We start from the raw sequence: 12,175 nt of genomic DNA, 5'->3' as shown, positions 1-12,175 counted from the left end.
ACAGTTCCCGACCAGCAGACCCACTTGGGGTCAGCGCGCCTCACGTCACATTGGCACGACACAGTTCCCGACCAGCAGACCCACTTGGGGTCAGCGCGCCTCACGTCACATTGGCACGACACAGTTCCCGACCAGCAGACCCACTTGGGGTCAGCGCGCCTCACGTCACATTGGCACGACACAGTTCCCGACCAGCAGACCCACTTGGGGTCAGCGCGCCTCACGTCACATTGGCACGACACAGTTCCCGACCAGCAGACCCACTTGGGGTCAGCGCGCCGGCCCACTCACTGCTGCGTTTCCGTTTGCTGCTGTCGCTGGCGGTCGCGCTCTGTCGGTTCTCGTCGTAGTTCTCCTTGGACGAGTCGTCGTCCTGCGAGGAGGGCGCCGTGCCGTTGGTGAGGTTGCCATTGCCGTTGCCGTGGCCGGAGCTGGGTCCTGAGCCGGAGACGGGGCCGGCGGGGCGCGGCGTGCCCGGCGCACTGGCCGTCCTCTCGAGCGTGGGCCAGTCTCCCAAGTCACTGAAGTCGGACGCCTGAGGGCGCGCCAGAGCGTCGGTCAGCGGGCACCAGGCCGGCACCGACGCAAGCCGAGCGGAGGCGGCCATCAGGGCACACGCGCGCGCTCCGGCCGCCGGCAGACAGCTGGCACCGCTCGGGGCGGTCGCTCCGCGTCACACAGGTGCCCCCGCTCCGCCACAGATGACGGGCCCGGCCCGGCCCGGCCCGGTCCGGTCCGGTTCGGTTCGGTTCGGTTCGGTTCGGTTCGGTTCGGTTCGGTTCGGTTCGGTTCGGTTCGGTTCGGTTCGGTTCGGTTCGGTTCGGTTCGGTTCGGTTCGGTTCGGTTCGGTTCGGCCCGGCCCGGCCCGGCCCGGCCCGGCCCGGCCCGGCCAGGCCGCCCGCCCTCTCGCTCATTCATTCACTCACCTTCGTATTGATTTTCGACTTGTCACCTGAGTTTGCTCTAACAACTGTCGGCGCTCTGGCTACCAGTTCTGAAACAGAACGGCAGCGGGCATAAGGTGGAGTTCCGTGCAGGTGCGCACCGAAAGACAAGATAGGTGGGCCTCTGTCCTCGCCATGTGGGAAAATACGTGCGCCAGGCACAGCCAGCAGTTCCGTGGAGCCCACGCCTCTGGCAGTTGGCCGAAGAGAAGCCGCGCTGGACTTCCCATCGGCCCGGCGAACGCCGCCAGCGCGCGCGATGTGCTGCGTCCGGGCGAACCTTGCACAGAGCGTGCCGAGCGAGTCCGGCCGGCTGCAGAGCAGTCCGTGCTGTGTCCGGGCGAACCTCGCACAGAGCGTGCCGAGCTAGCCCGGCCGGCTGCAGAGCTGTCCGGCCTTGGATGGTCAACTCTGATCCGACGGGCATCCACAATCATGTTATCTACTGGCCCATCTCGCCCGCCTCCCACTTCATACGCCGACCTCGCGCGCGTCTATCCACCTGTGTTCCAACGGCACGACTAGTTACAGTGAGATCAGATTTGTGGTGGGGGGGGGGGGGGGGGATTTCTGTGCCAAGGCGCCAGGGCCAGTGATGATGCAATGTCCCACTACCAGAACGAACGCTTTTTCCTCAAATCCAACTGGTTTATTAGAAATCTCGACAGCGTGTCGTCTGACTCATCCATACCCACGGCGCAAGATCCGTTGCCTAGCCGTTTCTCAGAAGCTTTCATAAAGCATGACAGACGATTTGAAAAAAAAAACATACCGGCAGGACTTGACAGACAGGCAAACACACATGTATGAGCAAATTCGACGCGACCTCTGCGATCATAATCATAGCTTCAGTAATGCCGCATCTGCATGACTTCAATAAGCTACACGGCGGGTGTTCATATGCACGTGTGCTATGTACTATCCCTCACGCGTCCCGTGCTCCTTAACAGGAGTTTTCATTCGTTTTTTCCTGGCTTCTGAACTACGTTGTGCACGGTAACCGTCAGCAGCGCCCAGAACGCATCAGTGGAGCGAAGTTGGAGGATGATGACGATTGTTGGCACGTGCTATCACCGTTGATCGACTGCTCATTGCGCGGGGCAGCCCAGGCACACGCACATGACATGCCAGTTTCGTTGTGACGGCGTACCTCAATCAGACTTTTCCCCACGGGACAGACGCCTTCTCGTATGTGTTCCGACTCATAGCGATCGCGTACCCAATGGAACTCTAACTCAGCCAAACAGTGGGCACCGACGTTCAACACATGGCCTTCCAGGCCTTTCACTAACATAATTTTGCGTATCTTGTCATTTGGTTCTCTTTTCGTAGTTCGCCTGGTCACATCACAGTGAAATGTCTTCAATACGGTGCATGCTGCCATTAATGAGAATATCAAGGGACACCGCTAAGCTAGAGAGCTTTGTAGTTGGACCTGCGATCATTGGCTTACATTTTGCAAACGAGCATCTTAACGGCGCCAATCTTATCAGCGGGTTGATTTTACCACAAGGCTACAAGGCAATCTGCGCATTAGCAGCATAGCTTTAGCCACAGGTAATACACGTTGAATTCATCCTGGAGATAACTTTCACGGTGCATTCTTCGTGATCAAATGAAATTTTTCTTATCACACTCGTTCTATATACACAGGATATCAGGCCTTGTAAAACTAGCCACAGTCGTCCAGAGACCATTTTGATATATTCTTGCCCACTTCGCAGTCAACTATGCCTACACCAATCAACTTCGTGGTAGCAGGTACGGGTTCAGAGCTAAATCCCAAGCTGGATCAAAATGACTGCCAATTATTTGAAATCCTAGTAAAAAAAACGACATTAAAAACGTATTATTTCCATGTGCAGCTTTACCTTCATCCAATGGCTCCCATTTTAGATTTGCTTGGGAAATTTCGTTGCTTTGGAGTCGTTTGTCATCAGAAACTCCACGCACGCACACTACATCCCGTTCCACATGGCGAGATCATGTACAGTGCAGCCACACCCGCCTGGTGCTGAGATCACGTACAGTGCCGCCACTCCCGCCTAGATGCCGAGATCATGTACAGTGCCGCCACTCCCACTTAGATGCTGAGATCACGTACAGTGCCGCCACTCCCGCCTACATGCTGAGATCACGTACAGTGCCGCCATTCCCGCCTAGATGCCGAAATAATGCACACATCTGCCAACCACACCTCGGTTGCGCATTCGTAAATGGAGAAGTGGCATAAACAATGTCAAAGATGGGGGTAAACGGCACTGCACACCTCAGGAAGCAACAAGCACACGGAGTCAGAAAAAGACATCATCAGACAGATCATGGCCGGGCGAGCGGGAGCTTCAAAGGTGAAGGAGGGATCGAATATCCCTCCTTTCCTTAATTACACTCCAGGGCCACTGGGAACCTGCCAACAATCGAACCACTGCGATCTACTGCGCCAGACGGCCTCAAGCTTTTCCTTACATTTCATAGCAACGCCGTTCTGGGCAAATCATTACCACACGGATCAAGCAGGTAAAGTATACACACAGGCTACGGGGGTGGAGGGGGCTTATCGCGCATGTCATGAACCAATACGGAGGACAACTTAAAGAGAATGTTCCACATTCCAAGATATCGAAACAAGCATCAGATACGATGATATAATCTCACTTATAACTACTGGTATACCTTTCAGTGGAAAAGACTGCTCTAAACAACAAAATTTCTCTGTTTAGTAAACATGTCCAACATGGCATTGTTTGATCACGTCATCGTACCGTGCACAGCATTGATTAAGAGCTAATTGACGGTCGTCATATCTGGAAATGGTGCTCACGAATGCCAGATATGAACGCCTCCACAATTATATTGTTCTTGGCCTTGGCCGCGCAAGGCTTATGAAATATCAGGATTTGAATGACGTTATTTTGGCGCCATGGATGTCTGGGTGGCCTTGAAAAAGCTGTCCCGATAGTCTGCACATCCTCGCCAGCGTGAACGCTGAAACTTGAGGGGTCCAGGTCTTAAGACGGGCGTGGCCGTGAACTGCACCGAATGATCTTCAAGGTGGCTATTTCAGCTCAAAGCCACGCACCAGCGCGGAACACTCCCTTTAATGTGTGGAGCGAGCCGACAAACATATTCGAAAACTCACCATCCCAGTCTGTGGCGAATGTGGCGCATGTTCTGTGCGAGTCGACAAGTCTGCCTGAACAGCGTGGCGCTCAGCCCGAAGCGTCAGTGTGACCCCGCGACCCTGTGACCCTGCGTGCCCTTACAAAGGGCTATCTTCGTGAGACAATTTTAACCGCCACTACTGATATCGCCACAATTTGTATCTGATAATGCATGTATGTCCAACGTCTTCACTTCAATTTTCTGCTCGCTGGACTTTGTTACTCGGTTCATGTACGCATTTGAAGAGAACGTACATTTGCCTGTAATGGAAAGGTGGACATATGACAACGTTCGGTAAAGCACAACGTGTAACTTGCGGCATGCCTTCCTGCCGGGTTCACGCCCGTTCATTTATGACACACGCCTGCTGTAACGTCCCAGCGCGGCCGTGCCGGTTCTCGTGTCAGAGCAGCGCGCCGCACGAGGGGCCACGGCCTGCCCTTCCAGCGGGGCCGGCAGCCGTTCTTCCAGACGGGTTTGGCCCGGCGCCCGGCAGCGGGGCAGCTGGGCAGCTGTCGGCGGCCTTCACCGCCCGGGGAATACCCTGTAGACGGGCTCCGTGGAGCGCTCGGCGCCCCCCTGGTTCTGCGGAACGCTGCCGACCCGGAAGGAAAGTCGGTTCCCTTGAATGCTCAGGAACGCAGCTGGCCTCCCAGACTATATCCAGCAGAGGGGCCAATACCGATCAGCGCACTCCAAAGGGCAGCACACCTTACACTACATCTAGAATACCAGACAGCTCCCAAGCCTGTGACCGACAAGGAGAGGGGAAGGGCCAAAACGGAGGAATGCGCTGCTGAAGGCGGCCAGTTTTACACTTACTTGGAATACGAGTAAGTTCTTACGAATGTAACCAGCGGAGGGCCCAGTACCGATCAGTACGCCATAACGAGCGGTTGGTTTTATACTACATACGGAATACGAACCACAACTGCACTCGGAACGGGGGTCAGTTCCCAGGACTGCACTCGCCAGGGAACTAGTTCCCAAGGCTGCACTCAGGAAAGGCGCCCGCTTCCCAGACTGTCCTTGCAAGGGAAGCCAACTCCCAAGAGGTCACTTGATCCCGAATGACACCAACAGAGTTGTGACGTGTCGCTGTGCTTTAAGCCTAACCCTCATCAACGTCGGGAAATGGTGCACTACACCCCCAGCTTTGAAAGGTGTGCCGCACCGTCTGCCAAACCGCCGATCGTAATATACTTTTGGATCACCGAGTCTTTACCATATTCCTTTACCCTAAGCCTTCAACAACCTCCAAGAACATCCCATCAACACATACGGCTCCGGCTATTTGGATGGACTTCCCATGGCGCTTGAGGTCGCCTTGCAACTTCGTAACCGTTCCTAGCCATCTGTTCAACACGAATATAATGATCTTTGGGAAAAAAGCAGCCAATGGCAGCCCTGAAGGGGGCTCTGGGGAGGCATGTCTCACGAACATTTCAAACCTATATAATAAACGGCACTTGGACGCAATGGCCCCGTTCTGATAAGTATTTTTGCACCACAATATGGACGGTCGCCGCCCCGCAATACGTTTTCAAAAGGGTCTCAAATTAGTTCATCCGGGTTCTGCCACAACCCACCAAAAGGCTCGGAAGGCACTTTCAAAAACACATCAGGTTAGCCGGCTGACCGCCACTGATCGGCTGGCCGGCTGACCGAAGATTGATCGGCTACCCGGCTGACCGCCGAATGATCGGCTAGCCCACTGGTTGGCTAGCCGGCTGACCGCTGATTGATCGGCTAGCCGGCTGACCGCCAATTAATTGGCTGGCCGGCTGAACGCCGATTGATCAGGCTAGCCGGCCGGCTGACCGCCGATTGATCGGCTGGCCGGCTGACCGCTGATTGATCGGCTGGCCGGCTGAACGCCGATTGATCAGGCTAGCCGGCCGGCTGACCGCCGATTGACCAAGCTAGCCGGCTGACCATTGACTGATCAGGTTTGCCGGCTGACCGCCGATTGATCAGCTAGCCGACACGTTGGAAAGCTGTAAAAGAGATTACTCCTCATGATGAATGGATTACGTAACTTGCACTTTTGTGTACAAAAGAATCCCAATGACCTATCACGTGCGAAAAAAAGACACGTGGAAATACAAACGCCCCATGACAATTTGGCAGATGTGATGAGGAAAAATCCCCAGACTGGTCAGAAAAAACAAACGGAGCACAAAATAACGGATTTGGTGCTTGGGAGAAGTCATGAAAGAAGTCATGGCAACCTTTTTTCCAAGATTCATAAACTTCGCAGGGCAGCGAGAAGCAACGTTCTGTTAGCCAGCAATGCTCTGTCTATTGCACTGTGTATAAATCCCTTTTCAACTTTCACACGAAACAGACTTTGGAAAACCTGCTACGACCTTGGGAGATTGGCTTTGTTTTTGGGACATTGGGATATATTCAAATCGATTGATTCGAGCAAAAAAGGAAAGTACATTTTCTACCCTGCACCTAGCCATAGTACCATTTCTGGGCCCTCCAATAGTCATCAGTTATCAGCCAGTCACAAAATCGCCACTCCGGCTACCTGCCCGAACCCGGTCAACTAGCCAACTAAAGAAGAAAACAAACATAAACAAGAAAACAGCTCATCCGCCACCAAGTTTGGTTTGTGCATCACCTTGGGAAAAGCGAGTGTGCCGGCCTTGATGCCGAAATTATGCACACACACGCATGCACGTACGTTGCTAACCAAAGCAAATCAGATTACGACACTGTGAAGACGATTTACCTCATTCCCCTCCGGAGGCTTCGATTTTCCAGTCGAAAAACGCCTCTCAAACAGGCCCTCCAATGGAGCCATGCCACCCACATTCCATTAATATATACTTTGATTTTATCATTTTAATATATGATGGTAGGTAATCCACGATTTCATCCATTTTCAGCCGCAATGCTTGCCTCAGGACAATCAACAACCAAAACGCTCGTGTGCAAATCGTGTGACAGCTTGGGCCGTATTACCGTCACGAATGGAATTTAGTTTCTTGCAATCCCACGGAATCCCCGCAGGCCCAGGTAATGGCCTATAAGGAGAGTGATGTCATGTTTCGTTTCTTTTGTGCATCAATCGTAGTTATGAAATGATGAACGTAACCAAGCTGTTATTTCCTCTCATAATACTTTGAAGGCAGCATTTCACGTTGTTAGCTGACCGCTGTAGCAATATGAGATATCCCCATGCCATATATGGCAGCTTTTTTGCTGAGAACGCTGTGCACAAGAAGCCCACTGGGACTCAATTCCACCATCTGCTCAGCTCACATCATTACAAACCCAGCAATCGTTGCACCAACTTCTCCGTCATGCCGTGGGGAGCGACAACGACTGTACGCACAGGCTAAGAGCACGGAGGCGCGGGGCCGAAGCTGGACTGACCTGGCGCAGCCGACTGGGGGCTTTCGGCGGCAGGTGGCGCCGGAGTCGCGCACGCGGCCGCCGGCTCCACGGGAAGGCCCGGCTCAGTCGGCAGCGGCCGCTCGGCCGCCTCCGGGGTGTCCAGCTGCTTCTTGCTCCAGGCGTTCTGCTTTGGCGGTGGCGCGTCGACGAACTTGCGCGGGTCGTCGGCGGCCGTCGAGTCCTCACCAGAGCCGGCCGAGTCTCCCGGCGGCAGCGGCGCGGGCGGCTGCTGTTGCTGCTGCTGCTGCTGCTGTGACTCGGCCGGCGCCCGCTCGCCGTCGTCACCGGCCGGGCCGGGCGCAGGGCCGGCGCCGGGAGCGGCACGCGGCGGCCGCTCGCGCCGCTCCCGGCGCACACGCTGGTCGCGCCGCTCGCGCGCCTGCTGGCGTTTGTCGGCGCGCCGCGACTTGGACTGCTTCCACTCTCCGGATTCATCGAGCTCGCCGTCGGTGGGCGGCCGGCCCAGCTCCGGAAACTGCTCGTCGGCGTCGGTGCCCTCGGGCAGCTGGCGGCCGCGCAACGCCTGCGCGTACGAAGAGCCGGCCGGCTCGGGGGTGTCGGCCGTGCGCTCCTCCAGCACCGCCGCCTCCGACATCACGCGGTGGCAGGGGCGCCGCGTGCCGGCACCGCGGGACCTGAGGGGCGGCCGGCTGACGCTCAATGGCCAGCACCCAGCAGATGGGAATCCATGTATAACATGATCACAACAGGCCCCCCCCCCCCCCCCCCCCCTCCCACCCAAACAAAAACCATGGAACCAATAAATGCATACAGATGTAACAGCAAGACACACAATATTGGGCATTTCATTTATTGACTAGAAACCATTCAAAGGCAAACAATCCATTACCCTTGGAAATGACATGATGGTGATCCTACATCTTTTTTTTATTAAAAACTTGCATTTTATTGACTTTAGCTGGAGATCAATCAAAATGAGACAGATTAATCTCTTGTCCTGTGATATACATGTTCCCCCAATGTGCACATTTGTGCATCATTGCACAAAAGTAGCATCTGGGCAGAGACCAAAAGGACAGAAAACGGTCACAACCCCAAATTTGAAACTTATATAAAAACATGAATGTGGTAGCACTACATGTTGAACTGCCACATGCCCAACTAAAATGGTTTTGCAAACATATCCCCAGCACTCATGTGAAATATCATGCACTTCACTGTTCTGATATGCCTCCAAATATTCCATTTGAATATGCCTTAGGAAAACAACAGCTTCAACATCTGCCCATCAATTAACTCAAACTTTTAAGTGACACTGAAATATCCTCACAAGTCACATGTTCATTTGGATTTACCAGCATATCTGTTAATATGACAATCATTGTCAGTGCTCAGTGAACAGAAGCATGCAATTTCCACATAATGTGCACAGACAAAAAAACTTAGCAACTCAAATGTGAGGCCACCATGTTCAATATTCTTGATAAAGCCTGCAGAAAGTTTCTTTTCTGTCTCATTATGCTATTGGGGATAGACAGAATATTATGTATGATTCAGTTACACTGTTAAGAACACACAATCACCCAAAAAGCTCCTTAGCTTAGCAAATGAACACTTATCTAAGTGCACTGATGTCTTTCCACACATTTACTGTCAGTAGTTACACCTTGTCTGACTTAACCCCACTTGTGTTGAATGCATAAGGGCACTTGGCAGTGCACCAAGTGGTCCATGCCTGTTTATCATGAAGCATCCAGCACAAACAGCTCAACTAGAATATCTGCACTTACCAATATGTGATCTATTAGTTCATGCCAACACAACCCATAACAGAGACTAATCAACTGATAACACCTAGGCCCATCCCCTTAACTTCCAACACCCAGTTGCATTAGGGACCAGTCCTGACATGACCTATGTCACATATCATAACTATCAGCACATTAGGGACCAGTCCTGACATGACCTATGTCACATATCATAACTATCAGCACATTAGGGACCAGTCCTGACATGACCTATGTCACATATCATAACTATCAGCACATTAGGGACCAGTCCTGACATGACCTATGTCACATATCATAACTATCAGCACACTAATACACTATGCAGGAAGTTCTGAGCCCTCTCAGGTTCTCTATCACTGATTTCAGAACTGCTTGAAGAAAATGTATGTCACAGACATTGCCTGCAGATTTGGCCCTCTCAAAATGTCTTCATCAAATGCATAGGAAGTTATCTCCTTATTTGAACTGTATATTTTCCTAATGTATTTTTGCAATTTGCAGTTGTGATTTTGCCATTTTTCTATCCAAACATCTTTAAGAGATATTTTGTAGGTTACACAACTTGGAACTTTAAAAAGGCAGTACTACACTTAAGTCTTACATTACCAGTTACCTTGAGAGGAATATGCCTTGGAGCCAATTTCAAATTGCACAGGAATAAGTCCTACAACCTTGACCTTCAGCAACCAAACCCTATACTGGACACATGATGCACAATGCCTCCAACTGGATCACATCATATGACATGCTGACTCATGATCACGTAATATCACCTTCCTGTCTCCATACTGGTTTGAAATTCTAAGAGCAGCAAGAATTGCTAACCAGCCTTTAACACAAATCCAGATATTTCAGCAGCTTTCAAGAACCAGTCACATGACATGTCTAATGCACTTTCGACTGATAGTGAGTGCCCAGATGATTGACAATCAATACCTGTGTAGGAGCATTTGAAAAAATATGCTTTCAAATGGGTTAAGTTCAATGCATTACATATCAATGTTCTTTTTTATTTACCTATTTCATTTAACCAAATGCCTGAGCATGATCAAATCCAGTGGTGTGCAGAAGACATCTGACCACACCTTGCTGCTGGTAGATTACACCAAATCTGATACAGGTTGTCTCTCAGTTTTTAGGCATATGTTAACTGCATTTTGATCTGTAACATTAACAACCTGTGACATGCTAACTGTATTTTGTCATATCACAGACAATATCACACACAGTTTGATCATACCAGGAATGCACATTACATGACTGCAACCTATGCTCCAATTTAGTCATAGTTTTAACTATTTATAGAGAAAATAGTGACCTGAATGCTGCTATTGCATGCATGTTTACATTATTAAAAACATTTTTATATAGAAATGCACTTCCATATTGTGTTCTTGTCATACGAGTCTGACTACCCGGTCGTTGAATAAGATTTTTCAAGTAAACAGCAAAGTAAGCATGACATTTAAATCAACATATCTCAGCAAAATATCATCCCGGGGGACTCAAATGTCAATATATGCTATGTATTACACCAAATAACTATGAAAATCAAGTAGATCAAATTCCCTTACTAGGCATGTCATCAGCAATTTTGAGGGTATATTACCAAGTAAATACAAAAATAAGGACAATTACCACCATTTGTGATTGTCATACAAATACCTTACCAGTGCATCTCTTTGCTCCTCACACTAACCTATAAAAAATTTGCAACGGACTTGATACACACACACACACACACACACACACACACACACACACACAACACACACACACACACACACACACACACACACACACACACACACACACACACACACACACACACACACACACACACACACACACCACACACACACACACACACACACACACACACACACACCCACACACACACACACACACACACACACACACACCACACACACACACACACACACACACACACACACACACACACACACCACACACACACACACACACCACACACACACACACACACACACACACACACACACACACACACACACACACACACACACACACACACACACACACACACACACACACACACCACACACACACACACACACACCACACACACACACACACACACACACACACACACACACACACACACCACACCACACACACACACACACACACACACACACACACACACACACACACACACACACACACACACACACACACACACACACACACACACACACACACACACACACACACACACACACACACACACACACATGGCTACAAAAAGTGACCATCCTATTTCAGGTTACCTAATGAGTACTACACAACCAAAAACTAGGACCAGCAGTGCCCAAATCCTTTCCCACAAGTGCTACAAAACTCCTGGAAACTGACACCACTGCCAACTGAAACTAAGGCATTCACTGTTCAAATTCATATATATCCATGCATATTTGCAAATTGCATGCAATACAAAGGCGATTCAGCCCATTAATATTGGTTTTATCCATGCATATGCTGCTGAGTATGGCCCATGCATAACATATGCTCATCAGCAAACGATGCACAGATCTGGGATGGATTGACTGGTTAATGGGGAAAACACCATTAACAAACCAATAACTATTAAAAATAAGCATATTAAACCGGACAAAAATGACCAGACCTCGAAGACTGCAACTAACACCTCAATCCAAGCACGTGTTAGACAGACGCCAACACAATCTGGCGCACATCGTTCCACATGTAGTGTACCTGCCATCTACCTAGACACATAAACCCGTAAAAATAAACAACAAAGAAAGCAATCTTACTTCAGATGCTTATTACAAGCAGGACAGTAAAGATTCGACGGAGACTATATCACGATCATATCATCTTCCTGAATCCATCCATCCCCACCACCCCTGC

General features: G+C 50.5%; 1 long non-coding RNA gene across 1 annotated transcript; it reads right to left on the bottom strand.

Moving 5' to 3' along the window:
• Nucleotides 1–297: 297 nt before the first annotated feature.
• LOC119097878 (uncharacterized) lies at nt 298–7,738 on the bottom strand. The gene is made up of 3 exons (XR_005094207.1): nt 7,494–7,738; nt 927–994; nt 298–535 (listed from the first exon to the last, which is right to left on the bottom strand). It is a non-coding gene; the product is annotated as an uncharacterized LOC119097878 (long non-coding RNA).
• Between the last annotated feature and the right edge of the window lie 4,437 nt (nt 7,739–12,175).

This window comes from Pollicipes pollicipes, unplaced genomic scaffold (assembly GCF_011947565.3).
Source record: "Pollicipes pollicipes isolate AB1234 unplaced genomic scaffold, Ppol_2.1 Scaffold_463;HRSCAF=517_pilon_pilon_pilon, whole genome shotgun sequence".
Classification (NCBI taxonomy): domain Eukaryota; kingdom Metazoa; phylum Arthropoda; class Thecostraca; order Pollicipedomorpha; family Pollicipedidae; genus Pollicipes; species Pollicipes pollicipes.
This window is presented reverse-complemented; position numbering and strand designations above follow the sequence as displayed.